Source organism: Poecile atricapillus, chromosome 1 (assembly GCF_030490865.1).
Source record: "Poecile atricapillus isolate bPoeAtr1 chromosome 1, bPoeAtr1.hap1, whole genome shotgun sequence".
NCBI classification, from domain to species: Eukaryota; Metazoa; Chordata; class Aves; order Passeriformes; family Paridae; genus Poecile; species Poecile atricapillus.
This window is the reverse complement of record NC_081249.1, coordinates 164,334,336-164,354,641: the sequence shown is the minus strand read 5'-3', so window position 1 is coordinate 164,354,641 and position 20,306 is coordinate 164,334,336. Positions and strand designations below refer to the sequence as shown.

The 20,306-nt window shown below is 45.2% G+C and overlaps 1 protein-coding gene across 5 annotated transcripts in view; it reads left to right on the top strand.

Annotated features, from left to right (window-relative positions):
- The first annotated feature begins 200 nt into the window (after nucleotides 1-200).
- The window catches only part of FOXN3 (forkhead box N3), a 205,468-nt gene continuing 185,362 nt past the window's right edge, over nucleotides 201-20,306 (top strand). For 4 of the 5 annotated variants that reach the window (XM_058831310.1, XM_058831301.1, XM_058831260.1 and 1 more), the window contains exon 1: nucleotides 201-336. The gene's annotated coding sequence lies outside the window, so the exon portion shown is untranslated. The remainder of the gene's footprint in view (nucleotides 337-20,306) is intronic. The other variant, XM_058831290.1, reaches the window with a different exon arrangement.

The following is a 20,306-nucleotide window of genomic DNA, read 5'->3' as shown; positions in this document are numbered from 1 at the left end:
TGCTGCATCCCCGCTCACCGCCAGGAAAACACCCCCGAAAGGAGCCGCACCTCTCAGTCCGCCCCCGCAGCTCCCCGCTCCCGAAGTTTCCTTCGGGGAAGCCCGGCGCGGGCAGCAGCCGCCAGCTCCGGGAGACGGCTCGGCGGGGCGGGGCGGGCGGGCGGCGCTAGGGCCCGGCGGGGCGCGGCGCCGCCGCCGGGGGCGGGGTGGGGGCGGCAGCGGCGGCGCGGGCTGCGGCTGCCTCCGGCTGCCTCCCGCCGCGGGGCGCGGAGCGGGGCGGCCGCGGGGAGCGCCCACCACCCCGCGGCGGCGCGGGAGCCCAGGACACGGACAGAGGTAACGGCGGGGGCGTTTCGCGGTGTCATCGGGAGCGTGCGCGGGTGCCCGCCCGCCCGGGCTCGCCGCTGTCGCCGCGCCCCGTCCCTCCCGGGCCGGGGAGCCCCGGCCAAACTTTTGGGGCCTCTGGGCCGGCGGCTGCCGCGGGCGGGCAGCGGCGCCGCCCCGGGGCGTTAGTGGGGGCTGCCCCGCGCGGCTGCCGCCGTCCCGCCGCCGAGCAGCCGCGACGGGCGGTGGGGAAGGGAAAGGAGGAGAAGGGAGCCCTGGGGCGAGCCGGAGCCGCGTGCGGGGCGGCTGCCGGGTCGCATCCCGGGCGGGCTGTGCCCCCGACAGCGCGACCCGTGGGCTCCGGCCCCGGCTCGGCGGGCGCTGGTGGGGCAGCGGCGCAGCCGGCGGCGGGCAGCCCCCCCACCGCTCCCTTTTGTTCCTGCGTGCCGCCGGCGCTTGGATCCCCGCCCGGGGAGAAGCCGCTCGGTACTTCCCGGGCTTCGTCTGTGCCTGCACACCCGCCTGAAGGGCATCCTCCTCCGGTAGTGTCCGTCTGTCAGCCGCCGGGAAAGGGATTTTCCCCTTCTCGCAACAGCTCCCCTCCCCGTTGCTTGTCGGTCTTCAGTGCCGGCTCTTCACTTAACTGGACTTACCGTGTGTTAATTCCTTCACAATGTATGCGAGTGTCGCTGCGCCCTGGAGAAGGGTTTCCTTATTGACTTGCCGACTGTGATGCGGCCAGGTATTATTTACATCATCAAAAATATGCCTGTGTAAATCTGCTCGCACGGTTACAGTGCGGCTGCTCTTAGAGCCCAGTTTGCCGAAACTTTAATTGCAGCAGGCGATGTTGTACCGTGAATCCATTTCGGTCAGGGCGGACCGATACTCGGCGGGATAGCGGCCTCGCCGAGGCAATCGCGTGTCACTCAGGGACAGATCCTGCTGTTTCATGGGATGAATCAGAAACAAAAATCAGAAACAATGAAAATGAGTTTGTGTGGTTTTTAAAACAATCTGACCTGGTAACGTCTGTTAAGGGCACAGTAAATCGGGCAGCAACCCCCCAGTTTTCTCTGGCACAGCCCATGAATCAGCCGGTAAACAGCATAAACTGTGATCACTTTGCAGCCGAAAATCTAAGGCCTCGCAGCCCTGGCTGCCGGAGCGTTACGTGTCATTAAAGTAGCTCTCTTGGAGGAGAGGGACTGTCCCAGGAGCTACAAAATCTATAAACACTTTTCTGATTGGTTTAAAAATTTAGACACAGGAAGCGGATGGTATCTAATAACAGACAAGTGGAGACACTGTTGTCATGGAAACTGAGAAGACTCCCCCCCACCCCCATGTATTTAAAAAAAAAAAAAAAATAGGCAGAAGAAAAAAGTCTGCATATCATCAGAAATGCCTGCAGACCGCCTTGGCTGCTGTTGCCTTTCCCACAGCATCTGTTGAAACCTGAGAACATGCCTGTCAAATCAAGGTCATTTTACAATAAAACCCTGCACCGCCGCCTCCTTCTCTCCTCCCTGGACGTTGTCCCACACTTTCCATCCAAGGAGGAGTTGAGGAGATGCAGCCACCTGCCCCGTGCCCACTGGTGTCCTGCCCCAGCCTGGCCTGCTGCTGGGGAACCTGAGAAGAGGCTCAAAGAGGAGGGATCCTGGGGCTTAAAAGGCAATAGTGACAAGGGATGACTTTTTTAGAATTTAATGGTCAGGCCGTGTTTCTTTCCGTGGGCATCTATGGACCTGGGAAATAGAGTTGGGATTGATCTCCCTCTATTCCTTTGTATTATGAAGTTATATTAAAATGTAATGGTTTGGACTTTCATATTAAGGCTGTTTCACAGATCTTCCTCACCTATAAAAAAAAAAAAAAAAGGCAGCGAATGGCTCTTGGAAGCCCTTTGCAATGCTTTTAAGAAAAAAAGAAAACACAGTTCTGTTGTAGCATGCTATGAGGAGAAAAGCAGAGAAATGAGAATAAAATATCCTTCATTGGTGCTGAATGCAGCATGAGAAAATCAGACTATTATTGTCATAAATTGAAGTTTTACTTCGCTGGACTATTGAAAGTTTATTGTGTGTGAAAGGAGAGAGCTATTTTGCTTTTGAAGCAGGAGAGAGCTATTTCACAGCAAACTCACAAGAAAGGTGTTAATGTTTTTGCTTATTTTCTTGGGCAGCACTCGCTGATTTCAGATGTTTGTGATAGAGAGATGCCTTTGAGTATTCACTGCATTTTCTCCAAAACATTTCCTTTTGTTGCTCTCTTTAATCTTCATTTTGTAGTGACCAAGCTGAGAAATAGCACTTCACCCACTGTATAAATTATCACTTTTAAACCTTAAATTACTGGTTTGCTTGTATATTACACTTTTTGCATTATTATTTCTTAAGAGAACCAGAGACTGGTGAGAGAGGTCTTGCAGATCAGGAGGTAAATTTTGCAGGGGACTGAGGTGAAGATGATCAGTAACCTCTTTACCCGTACCCTTGGATCTTGCTCTCCAAAAAACCCAAGACCTGACTTTAAAACTTGGTTGCAGTCAGAGCAGGCTGAAGGGATGGTAGAGCCAGAGGGAGCAGTGCCAGCTTCTGATTGAGGAGTCCCTGTTGGCAGCTGGGCTTGCACCAGGGTGCAGGAGGTGGGAGCCCCCTCCCTGTGTTGGGGACAGGCTTAGGGAGTCAGGCAGCTGTTTAATCCAGCTCACTTCTGATTAGACAGATGCGGCTTTTAATTGCTGTGGAGTTCAGATGGAGAAAGTTTGGCTTGGTAGTGAAAGCGTGCTTTTGCTTCTAGAGGTGAATTTCCTGTTGTTGGGAGCACCCTTATCGGCAGGAAGGTTCATGGGCAGGAAACGTGTCGGTTACTTGTTTTTACACATTGAAGGAAATGAACTGGATTAGGTATCTTCTAGGTTGACCCTTCATCAGCCTCCATGTCTGTGCTACTTTATTTCTAATGATTTTAGTTGGTGAAAGTTTTATGATGTCAGGCATTCCCAAGGGAAATGCAAGAACTTAAATGCTTATGTTGTCCTGTCATTTTTTTGCTGTTATAAAAAACCACCCCACCAGCCTCTCTGGGCTATGTTTTCAGATGTGTCCAATTTGCAATTTTTACCTTTTGAGCCTCATTGCTGATACTCAGCTAGGCTTTTCTTTTTCTTCCCCCATTAAAATGAAAGATCAAAAAATGCACCAGTTATTTTACTAATAGGAGCAGTTCTTACAGTTCTGAACTGCCTTTCATCATGGATCATAAATCACTTTACAGAAATTAATGTTCTAATACCCCCAGAAGTTGTGGGAGCATAGGAAGCTGAAACTTAATATTTCACATCGACTGCACAAAGTTGCAAGGCAAATTAGGAACAGAGCTGGGAGTCAAATTAATTGCCCCTTAATTAGCAATTGCTAATGGATTAAAACTTTGAAAATATGTTTGCGTTTCCCAAGCGTACTCATGCACCAGTGCGGTGTGTATGTGTCTGGGATGTGGGGCTGGCTGTGAGAATATAAGCAGTGGTTCCAGAAAATGCCAGTCATTTTCTGATCTCTGCCCAGCATGGCTGGGATGCCAGGTTGGAGACTTGTAAGATTAGACATTGCTTTGGATGAAGGTCCAGAGCAAAGGTGAGGGCTGTGGTTTAGCTCTGTGTGCTCTCGTAAGCAGGGAGGCTCAGGGAAATAAACATTTCTCTGATGTCAGCTCACAACAGGGTTTTTATGGTGTTAACCTTTGCAGAGGGTTTTGAGGGGGAAACATGGAAAAGTTATATAAATTTGTGAAAAGCTGCCTGGCATGCTGAATAGGTTCAAGTGGTGGTTTTTGGTTGTAGGAGATGTCTTGGTGTTAGGAGCTGTTCCTGGCAGGAGAAGCTACCAGAGCTGTCTGGAAGCCTAAACTGGACTGAAATGGGACTATCGTGGTTGGTGTTGGAATTTGCCAGTTCATGACTTTAGATGTAACACAATGCAGTGTGACTTCAGCCATAATTTTGATTTATTTGTAATGAAATTGCATTTGCCTTGTTACCTTCTCTCATGACCATCCCAAAGTAAAATTGTAACAAAATAATGAAAAAAAAAAAGAACTCCAACAGAGCAGTGTTTTAGTTAAGTGTAAAATTACAGCTGTGTATTTTCAGAAGTAATCAGCTGATTCTGGGAAACCAGTCTGAAGCTCTGCAAGGCAGGGCAGTTTTTGGGAAGTGATTCTCTCCTAGAGTTTTGGAAACTCTGCTCCATTTAAAATGCCTCACGTTGAGCTGCCAAGCATGACAGCAACTCAAGCCCTCCCTAAACTCGCTGTAAGACTTTAGGTGCCTTTAGCATCCTTGGGACTTACAACTCTTCTGAACTGAAGCTGGTTGTCTAGCAAAAAGTTTGTACCTTGGATGTCAGCGTAGCCCATGAAAGAACGAGGCTCCCTGTGTCCCTTTTGTTCCCCTTGAGGATGGACGCAGAGCAGTGGAATAGCCCTGCTTTGGAGGTGCCTGGTGAAGGGGACCTGAGGAATGGCTGAAACAAACTCACACAGCTTTCAGGTGGCTTGTGTAGGACCACCCTCACATTAGCCCAGGTGCTGGTGGCCACTTGCTTGCTGTGGATCAGTTTCTCCCCAACACTCTTAGGGAGGTACAAGGCACATAAGGAACACGTAGAAAACTCTCCATAAAGTGCATCTATTCCATAATGTCTGTGAAAATTGGACAGGCTAAGTCTACTGGGGGCAAAGCTTCTACTTAATATGTTGGACAGTGTTTTGCTGCTCTTTTATTTCTCTTGTCGTCTAAGAGTCTCTGCTGGAGATGGTTTTCTCTGCACAGGAGCACTGTGACTGCAGGACAGACAGATGGCAAGGCTGTGACCTCTGATCAGGCTTGGTAGGTGCCACTGAATGGAAAGATCTGCCTAGGTGTTTGACACGGGGATTTTTTTCACAATATTACCAGGAACTTATGTCAGTGTTAACTGATACAATGTAATTTTCAATACTGAATGTTTTATCTTTTACTGAAAATAGATTAAAGCCAAATAAAGACAGGTATTATTCCAGGAACAGGATGTGTTTGGCCTGCACCAGTTTCTTCCTTTGTGTACCTCCCACGTTCCAAGTTGTGGTGGGACCCTGCACTGAACTGTTTGCCCAGGCAAGGTGTGAGATTCCCTAGGGGGATCCTAATGGCAAACTGCTTACCTGCCACCAGCCTGCTGCTGATAGAGCCCACTCACATGTCTGGGCATATTTACTTTTGTTGCAAGGAGAACACTCCAGACTTCCTAACAGACGGGACTTTATGTACAAGGCAATCCAAGCTAGACCCTGGAAAGCATTTTACAGAATGGCCAGAATGGCAGCTTTGTTGGAAATTGCTTCTTAATACTATGTGGTAAAGCCCTTGTTCTTTTTAATGTAGTTCTCTGCCAGACCTTTGCCTGCCCCTCTAAAAGCAGTGGCCTCGTGTCTCCTGTGGCCCTTCCTCTGGTCCCAGGCTCACCAAGGCTCCCCTCTGCACCCCCTGACATCTCTGCTGACCCCGCTACAGAGCTGTTTTCTGGGTTATCTCTTGGGCTTCATAGTGAGGCCAAACTTTCCCCTGGACAAAACTTCTGGCATAGCACACAGACATGAACTCCCCAGCCCAACCCATCCATGTAGAGCCCTGCTCAGCATTACTTCCCTCAGTTACATCTTCCTGTGGACAATTTAATTGCTGGTTGGGCTTGCTGTGGAGAGGAGCAGAGGCATTAGAGGGCTTATGAGAGATTATTAGAGATGGGAGGAAGCTGTAGGTCTGACCCATCCAGATTTAACTGAATTATGTCTCATTTTACTCCCAACTCCAACTTGTTTTGAACTGGATTTTACAGTAGATCATTTGTAGAAGCTGCTCAATTAATATGTTAATTTTAACACCAGATTTTATAAAGCTTTTATGTTGGAGGTGGTGAAGGGATTCAAATGTTTTGATCCTATTTTTATCATCCTCACTGTGTTTTTCTTACTCTGTGTTTTACAGAGAGGAGTGAAATTTTAATAATTCACTAATATAGTTTCATTTCATTAACATTTTATCATTTTGGCATGGTGCATATGGTGAAGTCCTTAGTGTTCTCTTTAAAGACCTGATCTTGCCTCTACATTCTTGCAGCCCTCCAGGTGTGAAAAACCCTAAATGCAGATGCTATCCTACTTTTTGGAAAGTGCTTTTCTTTTTCTTTTAATAGATACTAATCTGAACAAAGCATGTAAGGTGTTTTTGTTTTTTTCACTTTTTAATTTTTTTTTTAATAAAATGGAAACATTTATACAAGGATAGCTGCAGTGGTTAGGTCAGATACGCTAAGTGCCAGGTCTCCAGCCATTACAAAACTTTGCTGTGTGGTCTAGAGAGTGTGAAGATGCAGGGTGTTATTGTGGTATCCATTGCATCATTTTATATTGTGGCGTGGTTGGCTTAAGCAAAGATTTGTACTGGTGTTGAAATGGTTTTGAAACTTTCAGCTCACCTGGCATAGCACAGTGCTTGGTGTTAGGGGGCACAAATAACATGGAACACTTTATGTAACCTTGGTGATTCATACATACCTTTGCAGAGATGCTCACCTTGTGTTAAACATGTGCTTTTTAATTGTGTCTGAATTTGAAACTGATGTTCAGCTTTCATGGTGGCTCTCCTTCCTTTTTTAAAATTCCTTTTAAATTTTTTTTTTCCTCTATTTTACCATAAATCTGTGAATTAATTAGTGAATGATTTGTTACTGTTAAATAGATATTGTTAGCACACCAGATTATTTCAAGTATACTCAGAAGGCTTAAGAAGCCAAGCATAGGCTTAGGAGTGGGCAGTGGGTAGATACACAAGGCTGGAGAGTGGAAGGGAATGGTCTGGGCTGGGAGCAGTGGAGAGCTAAGGGACATGCTAAGAATTTCAGGAGGAGTCATGTTTTGAAAAGAATGTGGCTGTTGCAAGTCCAGAGGGCAAGAGATCACAGTAATAAATATGGGAGATGTTGAGGGAACTGACTGAAGGTTTTTACTTGTCAAATAGAATATATTTGCTTTTAGAGGCACCAGGACAGAAACTCATCTCTTGTAAATTGGTATATCATTTGAGTTAGTGGAATTACACTGACTTACACCGCCTGATGGTGTGTCAGGTGGTATTACAAGAAGAGTGAGGCTGTGAAGAATGGTGGAACTGGAAGAGGTTATAGGGCTAGGCAACAGGGAGAGTGGAAGTTTGTTCAGAAGGGATAGAGAGGCTGGGCAAGCAAAGACAACAACGTCCATTACAGCTATATTGGGTTTGATTTGATGATGAGATGCCCAGCAAAAGATGTCAGCAAGGCAGACTGAGAGATGGGCTTGGCTGGAGAGGAGAGTTAGTGACAGAAAGTACTTTTCACATTGGCACAGTAGGAATTGGTGTCAGAGTGAGTAAGATCATTCCCAGGGTGTGGAGGCTGTACAGAACAGACCAAAGCTAAGGCCACAGCAGAAGTTGGGGGACAGGATGTGGATGTGGAGGTACAGAACAATCACTAGACAAGAAGGAAGAAGGCCAGAAGACAACATCTCACAAAATCAAGATTGGACAAATATCTTTCAGTCTGAAAGGAGGAATAGCATGAAATATTACTTAGGGTTAAGAATAGAAAGGGAATGACGCTGACTTCTTTAAAGACATGAGCTATGAATAATCTGTACTAGTTAGTAAACTTTGAAAAGCTCGACCATAAATAAGCTACATCTTCACTGGTTATGTGTAATTTTTCCCCTCCTCACTTCTGTTGCTGCAAAGTAGTCTTATGTAGTGGTGCAGCAGACCTTAATGTCCTGGGGGTGGTCACAGCAGCGTCACTAATGGGCACTGCGCTGTGGTGCTGCCGCAGCTGCGCTGTGCCGAGCTCTGCGCCAAGCTCTTCTGGGGTGATGTGGCCCCGTCAGCCCCAGCTTACCCTGGGGACCCCCAGCTGGGCGCTATGCCTGCTGCAGCTGGGATCCTGGGGCAGGCTGCAGTCACATTGCTGCTCAGGAAATTCAGAGATGTGCTGGGAAGTCACAGCGTTCTGATTAAATATACCGGCACTCACTGTAGCTGCAGTTGCTGCACCCCGGATGAGAGACCCCAGGTCAGGGAGTGGTGCAGTGCTGAACCACTTGTGGGTATAAGGAAGCAGGGGAGGCAGCAGATGGGTTCCTGCTGGTCTGCCGTGGCTGGCAAGAGCAGGGCTGGGTTGTGATGAAGAAGGTCTGAGAGAAACATTGCAGCTTCAGTTTGTGTTTTGGTGAACAGGAGATCTCACTTGGGATGTAGTAGTTTTGTGCAAGGAGGAAGAAAACACAGACTGGAAGAAATGTGATAAAATGTGGGGAAAATTAGACTGAAATGTAGGAAAAAAAGGAAAAATGTAGAAATTAGGCATATGTATTAGGATGGTCACTCTTTTCATGAGCCTGTCTCATTACTGGAGCAACTGTAAGCCATTCATAGTCCTGGGGCCCAGTGTAACAACTGGAACAACCTGTTTGAAAATGGGACCAACTGAATTGTACCAAAACAAGAAAAAAAGGTCCTGAACAGTACAGCACAAATTGTATAAAGTTAAGCGTGTTTTTAAAATCCTGTGTTTTTGCCAAGCCAGGGTACCATTTCTGACAGGTGAGGAAATCCCCATGCCCTGGTTGGTGACTCTGGTGATCTCCTAGACCAGTACCTCAGAAGCAGCCTGCCTGGGTGGAAAAGTCAGTGTCTTTAGAAACAGAAAGCATTTTGGCTTTCCAAGTGGAATGATTTCTTTGTTTCCTATTTGTATGGAAAGCTGCCATTGTAGCAGTTTGAGAAAAAAGGCCTAGCATCTTGAAGCCAGAATGGTTGAAAGATGACTCCTGGGGAAAGTGAGGAAAGATGTGGTGGGCTTGGAGGCACAATAACAGGTGTGAAGCCTTTCAGTGTGGGTCACTCATGGGTGTTCCCCAGACAGCAGTAGTTTCCCTGTTGCAGCGCTTGTCTGAGGCTGGGAATCCGAGGCCCTGCTCCTGTTCCAGCGCAGTTGCCAGGAGGTGGAGGACTGGTGTGTGTTCCTGCAGCAGCCTTGCTCCGGTTCCTAGAGGGCTGACAAGGAGGCCATGCGCCCTCAGCTGTCACCCAAGCTGATCAGAGACTGTGGCTGTAGGATCAGGTTGTCTGGTGGTTTGTGCCTGTTCTGTTGAAGGAATGGAGCAGATGAGAGGGCCAGGCACAAGTATGTAGCCCCATAGCCCCTTTTTAAGGGTATAATTTTACAGTGCTAGTGGCAAAGGCTTTTTTTTGCCAGAAAAGCAGTGTTATCTTTCCTCAAAGAGCTGCATGAAACAGCCTTTGCTATGCTGATGTTGAGAACAGTATTAGTCTTGCCCACTTGCCTTTTCTCGCTTTGGGGGTTATGTCCCAAGCCAGTGGACTCTGCCCACTCCTCGTATGGTCTGTGCTTGGTTTATTTGATCCAGGCTTCCTCCCATCTTGCTTTTTTTGCTCTCTGCTCAAATGAGGATGCCCGATCATGGTGTGATGCGGACGGTTCAGGAAATGCTTTGAAATCTGGAGCAGAATTTTTTCTGTAGTAATTTTTAGTCTGAGTTTGTGTTCAATCTTGCTTGCTACTGTTAGCTACTGCTAGTTCTGTGGGGATACAAGCTGGGACCACAGAGAAGCAGGGATTCCAAGTACCCTGCTCTGTTAAAGACATAGCATGGAAAAACAATTTTCTTTCTGACCCCAAAAACTTACAGTTGATATAAGGTATTTGGAGCAAAAATCACTCCAATGTAGAAGTCTCTATACCAATATAATTATTTGTCCTGCTTTCATGTTTCACATGCTTTATTTAAGCTCCTGTCACCCACTAATAACATAGGGACATTGGGGAAATTTGGAAGGTATGCACAGTATTACTGGCATTTCTCAAGCAGCTTCTACTAGCCTGCTTACATTCAGTGGATTTCTTACTGTCAAAAACACTTTTAGCACCTGAATAAATGGGCAGGAAACCATCTAAATATTGATTAATGTTGACAGAAACTTCCCTCCCACCTTTCACTCATTCAAAACAGCAATGATGAAGGCAGCAGAATTCAGCTCTTGGGGTATTGGAAAGAGATGGGTTTATTTCAAAAACAGAGCTCTGCTTTGACAGGGTCTCTTGAGTGCTAGAGCTGGGAATCATAGGACATTCTGAGTCAGAAGTGGCCCACAAGGATCATTGGAGACCAGCTCCTGACACTGCACAGAATAGCCCCAAGAGTCACACCATGTGCTTTAGTTTGTTGTCCAAACACTTCTTGAACTCTGTCAGGCTCGGGATTGTGAACACTTCCCTGGGGAGCCTGTTCCAGTTCTCAACCACCTCTGGGTGAAGAACCTTCTTTTTATATTCAACCTAAACCACCCCTGACACAACTTCAGGCCATTGCCTCAGTCCTGTCACTACAGAACAGAGATCAGTGGCTGCCCCTCTTCTTCCCCTCACATGAAGTTGTAACTGCAGTGGAGACTCCCCTCTGCCTCCTCCAGGCTGAACAGACCAAATGACCCCGGCTACTCCTCATATGGCTTCTTCTGAAGGCTCTTCACCATTTTTGTGGCCCTCCTTTGAACTCTCTCTAACAACTTGATGGATTTTTTATATTGCAGTGCCCAGAACTGCCCCCAGCGCTCGAGGTGAGGCTGCCCCAGAGCAGAATGGGACAATCCCCTCCCTTGCCCAGCTGGCCATGCTGTGTCTGGTGCCCCCAGGACACAGGTGGCCCTCCTGACTGCCAGGGCACTGCTGGCTCATGTTCAGCTTGCCATCGACCAGGGCCCCCAGGTCCCTTTTCACAGCACTGCTCTCCAGCCTCTCCATCCCCAGTCTGTCCATACATCCAGGGTTGCCCCATCCCATGCAGAATCCAATATGGATTGATTGTTTCCAAGTGCAAGAGGCAAGAGGTTCAGCCTAGGTGGGACATCTGTAGGCGAGGGTCTTCAAGTTTTGAAGTAAGCAGCATGGCACTTTGGATGATCATTGGTTCTAGTGCCAGTATGGGCCATGAATGCTGACAAAAATTGAAGCTTGTCCCTTTTCATGACAAAAATCTATTGATTGTGATAGTCCTGGCTGATTCCGGTGAAGATTTTGCCTCAGCAAATAGCTTGGCATTTGATCATGTAAATAGTTTATATTTCAACTCCACCTTTGTGTATTCAGGGGGAGCTCCCTAGGGATGCAGTTGCCGTGGTTTTATGGATGCAGAATTTGATGCTCCATTGCCATTACTGATATAGTGATGATGATAATGGTTATCACTAACTTGTATCCCAGTCTAAAGTGTTAGTATTTGGCTGTTCCTCAGACATTTTTGCTCTGTCAAGTGCATCTTCCATTGATACCAAAGGTGATTTATGTGACTCTTCCCATTCTGGCAGTGTAAGTGATGCACATATGGCTCTTTGGAGCCAGTGGATGAGAAGGTCTCATAATACACAGGTGTGCTGCAACATAGATTTTTGTTGTTTAACTGTGATATCTTTATTTTGTTCTGAACAACACACAATCCATTACCTGTTTGTGCAAAATTCAGCATTTTACTGGCTGATGAAGCAGGGAGCAGGGGGCCAGACTCGGGCCCCTGGAAGCATTGTATTTGTCTTTATTGACATGCAGTCTCTTAAGCCCATGGACTGATATCAAAGTCTTGTGGCACTACAGGAGCAAGTGAAGGTGGGCTGTCAACACACTTGTCTTATGGTGGGGAACTTTGATGTGTAATGACTGAACCCAGGTATCAGCCTTTCCCTGAGTTACTGTCGTCAGGTTTCTGTCTTGGCCACCATGCTGTACTGAGCTGCAAGAACATAGTCATCTCTATATTTGGCTGGCTGAACTTTTAAAGGAGGAAACAGAAAGACAGATGTGGACAGCAGGATCACTGAAGACTTTTTTTAATACTAGTAAAGCTAACTCTCCTAAAATGCCTAAGTATCAGTCTAAAGAATGGCTTTGTCTATGAGCTTCAGAAGAAACATTGTTAAGCTATAGAAATGCATATAAAGAGTTTATTACGATATGTTAATTACCACTGCTTTTAGTTATCCATTATTAATGAAGTGATTTCCTTCAAGATAATGACATGTACATTTTCATGTATCTTTGTCAGTCAGAAGCACAAGAAGATATTCCTGTTCTACTTCTGCCTTGTGTTATAGAATATTGCAAGTCCGTTGAAGTCAGAGGTGGATAGCTGGGGAGAAGGCAGCTTCCTTTTTTTCTAGAGAGCTTTAATACAACATTGTTTTATTTCTGCACATTAAAGTTAATAACACAGCAAGTGTATTTTGAAGTTAAGTCTTTGTAGGATCTCTATATGTTAAATATCTGCGAACAAACTTTATAGTTGCTCTATAGGCCCTCATGATATATCATTTTGAGCTGCCTTCTATCTATTACATTTTATCTGCCTGCAAAATCCATTTCTAATTCTGGCCATATCTCCTTTGTGATCACTTGCCAGAAATCTATTCCCAGGATTCTCCTTATTTTAGTGAAATATCTCTGCTTCAGCACCTTTCCCAAGGTGGCTGATCTAATCAGGGCACTATCAGTTATCATTTCTCATTTCCTTTGCTAGCTCTGTCGAATGCAATGCACAGCCTAACAGAGTGTCATTCAAATACTCTCGGTGACCAAGGCTATTTCCCTTTCTTTTACCCTGCAAAACTCAGTTTGTATGTAGCTTCTTAAGCATATGCCCTTTGCTTTCTGCACGTGACTTATAAAATGCACTCTAGGAAGAGTTAATGTTAAGCAGATGAAATAGCTGCCTCTTTATTCATCACAGTTAAGTTCCATTGATGGTGACCATCTGGATTTAAAATCCCATATCCACAACTTTGTCTTTTCAGGTAGAGAAGAGCAATGCTTCATTCCTGCCAACTGTGTGTAAGAGAGCCCTGCTTTGCCATCAGAGTAATTAAATTTTTTACCTCTGTGTTGCAGAAATTTGTTACCTCCCTGTTGCTAGCTTCTGTTCTTGTCTTTTTCCATGTACATGGTTCTCTTTTAACTAGGAGTGTGACTGTGTGTGAAGGTCAGCATACACCAAACAGGGTGCTTGTGTTTCTCAAATAAAGAGTCACCTGTGTAGTTGGATCCTCTGCTAAGGTTAAATGTGGTTTCTAGAGACACAGGTCCAGCACTAGCATCTGGTTTTGGCCTCTCTTTTTTTTTTTTTTTTTTTTTTACCTTGGATGACAAACCTCTTAGTGTTATCTTAGATTGCTATCACAGACTAATGCTTGTTTTAATAAGTGCGTGGCTAACTATTCCATCCGCTCTGGAAGATGAAGTTATCCCTGTGCATCCTCACAGCCCTTCCTTCTTTGCACCATTTAACACTTGCTGTCACAAGCCCTGCTTTGCTGCAGACTCATTTCTCCAATGGTTTTTGTGAGGGCCGAAGCCTAAATCCTGCATTTCAGGAGGAGAACAGGGAGCAGACTGGCTGGGACTGGGGAGTCTCTATGCACCTGTCCCGTCTGCAAAACACCATGGAGTGCAACACTTACATGATCCTGGGAGCTTGCCGTGAGCTCAGCTCTTGATTTCTTTCGAAATTCATAGAACCAGGTTTTTTGGGTCTTTTTTCCCCCCACTGTGTGAATGAAACAAACCTGTCTTCAAAGTCTTCGGAAGACCAACACATGTATTTCTCCTGTAGCCTGTTGCAGGCTACAAAATTAAATATATTATTTTCAGGCAGGGAGAGGAAAAATTAGGAAAATGGGTTTTAAGTTGACAGAAAGAAACAGTGTGATTTGTTATTTTATGATAACATTATTGTTATTAAGATGCAACACCAACCAGGTGCTCTGTGTTTCAGCTCTTTGGCACATCTTTTGCTGAGCGATATCCCAGATTGGTGAGCTTCTGGGGTAGGATATATGCAGTCCCTCCTGGCTGTCCTGTGGACACTGTCCCTCTGGTTGGCTGTGGAGATGCAGAGTGGGGAGCATCTGCCCTAGCAGGGGATGGCAGAATGAGCATCTGGGTGTCCTTGAATGGTAATTTCCAGTGTGGCTAAATAACAAGGATGGTGTCTAATGGCTTAAAAAACTGCTCGTAGTGGATTTTTCTCTCGTTATTTCTTCACTGTAGGAAGGTAGAAAAATCTGTGTTAAAATAATAATTAAATGCTGACAGTACTAAATTTCTACCCAGCGTGAGTTGGCAGCAGTTGCAAACCAAAACATTAGGTCATTAAAGAGAAAAGAAAAACCTGATTAAATACCTCTGAATGTTTTTCTGATTAGGTATTCTTAAACAGAACCTGTGGCTGTAAGAGAAGGGGGTACTTGACAGCAGCAATTGCTTTTGAGGGGAAAGGTAAAATACTCAAGTTTTAATGTGTATATATGTGTATTTCAAAGGATTTCTTGCTGATCTTAGCTATGAGCCACCACAAAATCTCCCTGCCAGGAAATAGGTGAAATCGCTTCAATGTTACATTTCTGGAAAGGACAGTTAACAGTGACTAATGTGCTCAGGGTTTTCTTTTGGTCTCCTTTTCCTCTTCTCTGGCTGGACAGAGTTGATTTCACACTTGAACAGTCGTGGTGGACCTTGCTGTAGCATTGGTAGTAGTGAAGCACTGTGAGGCTCGGGGCTGGCTGCAGTGTGCATCCTGCAAACACAGAGAGAAGGGTTTCTGCCCCAAGGAGCTTGCTGCCATGGGGTGGTATGTGAAATCAGGTGAGGATTCAGAGGGGAGAAAGAGTAATACTGGGTACAGAAACCCCCTTTTCTTCATGGCCACCTCATGGCCAAGGGTCCACTGCTCTTAGAGGTGAGCTGCAGGTGTTTTTGTAAGAAAAAACCCTTTTATTTCAAGCATTATTAGCTGAGGAGACTGCAAAGTAAAACTTGTCAAAAGGTGCATTTATAGGCTGCCACTTTTTACCTCCTGTTTCTTCCTTTGGTGCTCTGTATTATATATTTGCTCCAGTGTACTCTGTAGCGATGTTTTAGGGGCTGATACTAACAGCACACAGCACATGTCTGGCACTCCTTTCAGGTCCTCTTTAAGGAGTGTTGATGGAGATAGCAAGGAGAGGAATAATCAGAGTTGCTGGGCAGCTTTGTTCAGTGTAGCAGAGTGGTGGCTGCTGGGCCTGTGGGAAGCCCTAGAGCTTGAGAGGAGTCGGTGGGGTGCTGAACATCCTGTCTCCAAGTGCCAGGAGCATCTCTGAAAGCTGTATGACCTCTGTGGCCAAAACACACTTCCCAAGCATATGCTGAGTGTGAAGGATATTCTGGCTCATGTTCTTGATCCCAGTCCCATTGTATCAGAGCAACTCATTGTCTGGTGTGTTTTAAGATGCCAGCCCTGTGAGACACCATGGGGTCATCCGTCCCTCTTCCTGCCTTCTGGCCTTTGTTTGCGCACTTATATTTGAGAAACTGAGGAACGTGGAGTAAGTAAGAGAGAGGATTCACAGATTATTTTAAACTGTTCTGTTGTTCAAAGATTTAGCATAGGGCAATGCAACTTTTTCCTGTATTATTATACTCTTTCCTGCACCCAGAATATGCATATGAGCAATGGTCTCACAAATGTAATTTCTGCTACCTCTAGGATGTAGGGCAAAGCTTCCTCTGAAGGAGTTTGAAGAAGGCTCAGCATCTTGTGCTTAAAATTTTACTCAGCACTTCTACTGGACTCTTCTAAGGTCAGCTGGCATATTCATTTTTCCCTTGGGAGCTGTAGAATTTACACACTTTTTTTTCTTTACTATGCATTCCAGAAAGCAATTTCTCAGGAAGAGTGGTTCTGCTTTAATCTCCAGATTATCTGTGGTTTATTTTTTCTCCTAGATAAAGAGGCTAAATAATCTAAGTGTAATTAAGGCAGAGCTGGGGTCTCTGTGTGGGCATATGTGTGTCCAAATTTGAGAACTACTGCTTTTAGTTGCAGTGTTGCAGCTGCATGGCCTGAGCACATCAGTTATTTGGAGGTGAGCACAGGTGCTCCAGTGAGCCTGGCCTCTGCTTAGAAGTCAGTTCTTGAGGCCCCTGGAAATACCCTGGATTTGGAAAGCAGAGGAAAGGGCATATTTCTGCAAATGTTAGAGCAGTGATTTTTTGCAGTTAAATGCAGGGACCAAGAACAACGGAAGATTTTGGCTGTATTTCTCTCCTAAATGAAAATGTGCCAAGCAAGGAACAGATGGGGTCAAGGGACTGCCTGGGGTTGTCTGGGTCTTGGGCTGCCTCCATCCCAGCCCTGGTGGGAGCAGAGTGACCTGCTCTCATGTCTCTTGCCTTTGCTGCTCTGGAATTCCTGCCTCAGTCACAATCCTGCAGAGTGGCACATGCCAGGATATCTGTCTGCAATGTGCCATGAGGGAATTAAATTCCCCCTGCATGAGGACTCTTCCTTGTGAGAATCCACCATCAATAGACTTTTGTGACAGAAAGTGGCTCTGAGAGATTGGCTCTCCAAGTTCATGGGTCTTTGTACTACTAGCACTGGGTTGAGACGAACTATTTCTCTACTGACATTAATGTATTTGACCCTATAGAGTGCAAGGTAGCCAAGCAGTTACAGGCCATTAATCTCCAATTGCTCTTGTCAAGTATTATATCCATTAATCTGGGGCCAAATAGTAGTTTAGTTGTTGGCATGGGCCATGATAAGATATTTTATCTCCTGGTTAGTGCTGAGTTAGTATCTATTTAGCAGCTTTTGCAACCCTGTATACAGATGCCCTCAAATTTCACCAGTTGCTGCACCAAAGCTAAAGCTCATCATTGGTTCTTCTACTAAATGTGCCTTCAGAACCAGCTCCCTTTTCTGTGCTTGGATGGTTGGCTCAGGGAAAGCTGGCTGATGCACAGGTACCTATGGACAGGGGCTGCCTGCTTTTAGCTCTACATGGTGTGTCACTTAGCCCGAGACACCCCAGAGGCAGCTCCCAGATGGGCTGCTTTTTCACCCTGTGACCTCTTTAGGCACAACTGGAAGCTAGGTGAGTTGTGTCGTTTCTGTGCACATTCACACACTGATTTTGTTGCTCCACTTAGCAGAGGAGGAGCACTCCAGGCGCCCCGCAGCAGAAATTTTCCTTATTCTTGGACACTGCCCAAGGGTTACTCGTCAGAACAATAATTGCTAAAAAGTAAAGATGCTGAACAGTAAGACTTGTGAAGTGCTTTGATAAGCCAGGCTGTGAAGACTGTGTATAGAGGGGTGTCCTTTTGTTCCATGAATGGCTATAAAAGGCTTCAGTAGCCTTTCTCTGGCAAACTGCTGGTGTGCGTAGTCAGGAGTTCATCTGAACAGGGTTTTGCAAACTCAGTGCCACATACACATACTGATCCGTGGCTGCTGCTGAAGTAAAAACTGTTAATGTTTTAATGTATTAAGTTCTGCCTGCACTCTTCTGTATAGAAGTCTTGTTTTGAAAGTATAAGAAAAACATGAAAGAAGAATGTGGAGATGTTTTAACATAGCAAAAAGCATTTCTTCCTACACAGTGCCATTTCGGAGAGGGAACAGCTTCTCCTACAGTTCTGTTTTGGTCTAGGTCTCTCTCTTCAGAGATTTAAACATATGCTTATATCAGTTCCTCAGCTGGTGTATATCTGTTGACATAGTGTATATACTGGCATAAAACATGGTCTGCATTTACACCTGATGTGTTTGCCATTCATCTTCAAACTTAGCAGAGTCCTCAGGTTTTAAACATAGTACTTGAACAAAACTGTAGCATGAGGGCTTTGGGTTTTTGTGAGAAGAGCATTGTCATTATTCTCAATAGTAAAGGAAAAGGATTGGGAAGTTGCTTTTTATCCTGACATCTGTAGGATTTTTTTGGGTTATGCAGCAGATGGGAATCATAATGCACCAGGTGGAACAGGCTGTGACACACCTGGAGCAGAATCCAGATGTGCTGGGTGTTTGTGAAGAGTTGTCACTGCAAGACTTGTCCTTCCCTTGGGAAGCTGGTTGCAGCTGGAAGCAGGTCCATGCTGGTGGGGCACATGCTCTGGTTTTGCAGCTTCAGGTCTGGGTCAAAGCAGGGATTTCCAGAAGTCCATGAGTAAAGCTGGAGCGCAAACCCATTGAAAATCCATGTGTGTCCAGGTAAGTGGCTGCAATCACTCGCAAGCCATGGCTCTGCTTAGAAGAAATGGAACTGAGCACATTTGTGAAGTGTTGGGACCGTTCTGCCTGGCCATGGGAGGTTTTGCTTCCAGGTTTTATTTGTTTGCGGATTGTTTTCTAGCTGAAGTAGCATTTGAGGAGATAGGGTAACAACTTTAACCTCTGTTCAGGCCATCTGTAAAGAAGATGGTAATTATCAGAGACTGGGATAAAATCCTGGTCCTAATGAAGGATGTCAGTGATCATCATTTTGAAGATGCTGAGATCATCTGTGGTAGGTTGGCCTCATCAGCTCTGTTAGATAATCTGTAAAAGACTGTTAGGCCACAGGAATGCAGTTCTCTAATTTTTATTCTCTTGATTGCTCCCATTGCCCTGGTTTTGTTTCTTTTCTCCCTGAATCTAAGCATTTTTAAGCTTTCATTCTATGTCCCATGCATGCATTCTTTTGCAAATGAAATGATCATGGTCAGATTTCAGTCTTTAAAAAATAAGAGCATCAGTTTGATTCTGTTTCATTTTTGATCAGGTTACAACAGATAATGCTGACCTTGTCTGAAGATAAAGGATACAATTATACTTAAAGTTTACTAAGTGCAAAGTGATTTGAAAATAAGCTTGGGGTTTTTTTCCTACAACATTTAAAGGCATCAAATAAGCTGAAGTGATTTTGAATGTGGTGTTTGGGACTCTTTTTTTCCCTTCAGTTCTTCAAATGTATGCTACAGAAGAGCATGTTTTTGAAACTGTTTAGTGGAAATGAGTAATGCCTAAACTGTGTTATTCAAGACTTCAATCTAGTTCAGCTGTTATTAGGACCGCTCTTAAATAAGTCCTTTGGACTGATATAGGTGACTTCCTGCCATAAATACCATGAAGTTTCTATTTTATGTAGTTTGATTTCGTTACAAAATTTCCACTTGTTCCTCTGCTCTGCTATGATTTTTTTTGGGTATTGGCAACATCTGTCACAGAATTTTTGTGGGCCTAGGTGTTACCAGCTTGCTCCTTAAGACCTGCCCTCGTGCCGCAGTTGTTCCCAGTCACAGGATGAGGCAATCATGAAGTATTCCCATCCCATGGAGGCATCCTCTGCTTCTCCATCTTGGAGACTGGAGTCAAGCAAGGTGATTTTGCCTGCCTGTGTCCATAAGGGTCAATGTATTTTGCTTGCAGCACTGAGGACTATGTAATTGGCAGTTGTGGTGACAAGACTAAGACTTCAGGTGTTCTGTCAAATCTGACAGGGAGTTGCCTGCTTGCTTTTTGTTTGGCAATTCATTGTAAAAACACAGCAACAAGAGGATGCCTCCTGTCTGCGGCTCATATCTGTCGTCATGCTGTACACAGACATCCTCTCTTCTACCAAAATATGGAAGAGTTCCAGTTAGTTGTGTGGAAATTCGGGAGGGTATTTTTTCTTAGAGTCTTCTTGTTGCTCTCTTGCACAAGTTGTTCATTGTTTTGCATTCACTGTTCATACTTGAAGATTTTTAAGAGGAGGATTGATACTTTGAACCCTTAAAGAACAAAATTAGGCAAAGTGGAAATGGCTTTGATTGCCGATTTGGTCTATGATGCTGTGCTCTCTTCACTGCACCACAGATGAAAGCCTATGGTTGTTCCTAACAAAAAAAAAAAAAAAAACAAACCTGATGCTCACCTGAGTTCAGTTATTTACTTAGAGGAAAAAAGTTTTCTTAGAAATGAGAAGGCTATTTAAAAATTTGTGTTGGATATTTTAATTGCAGCAAGTGATGAATCCTTTGAAGTTTTATTACCTA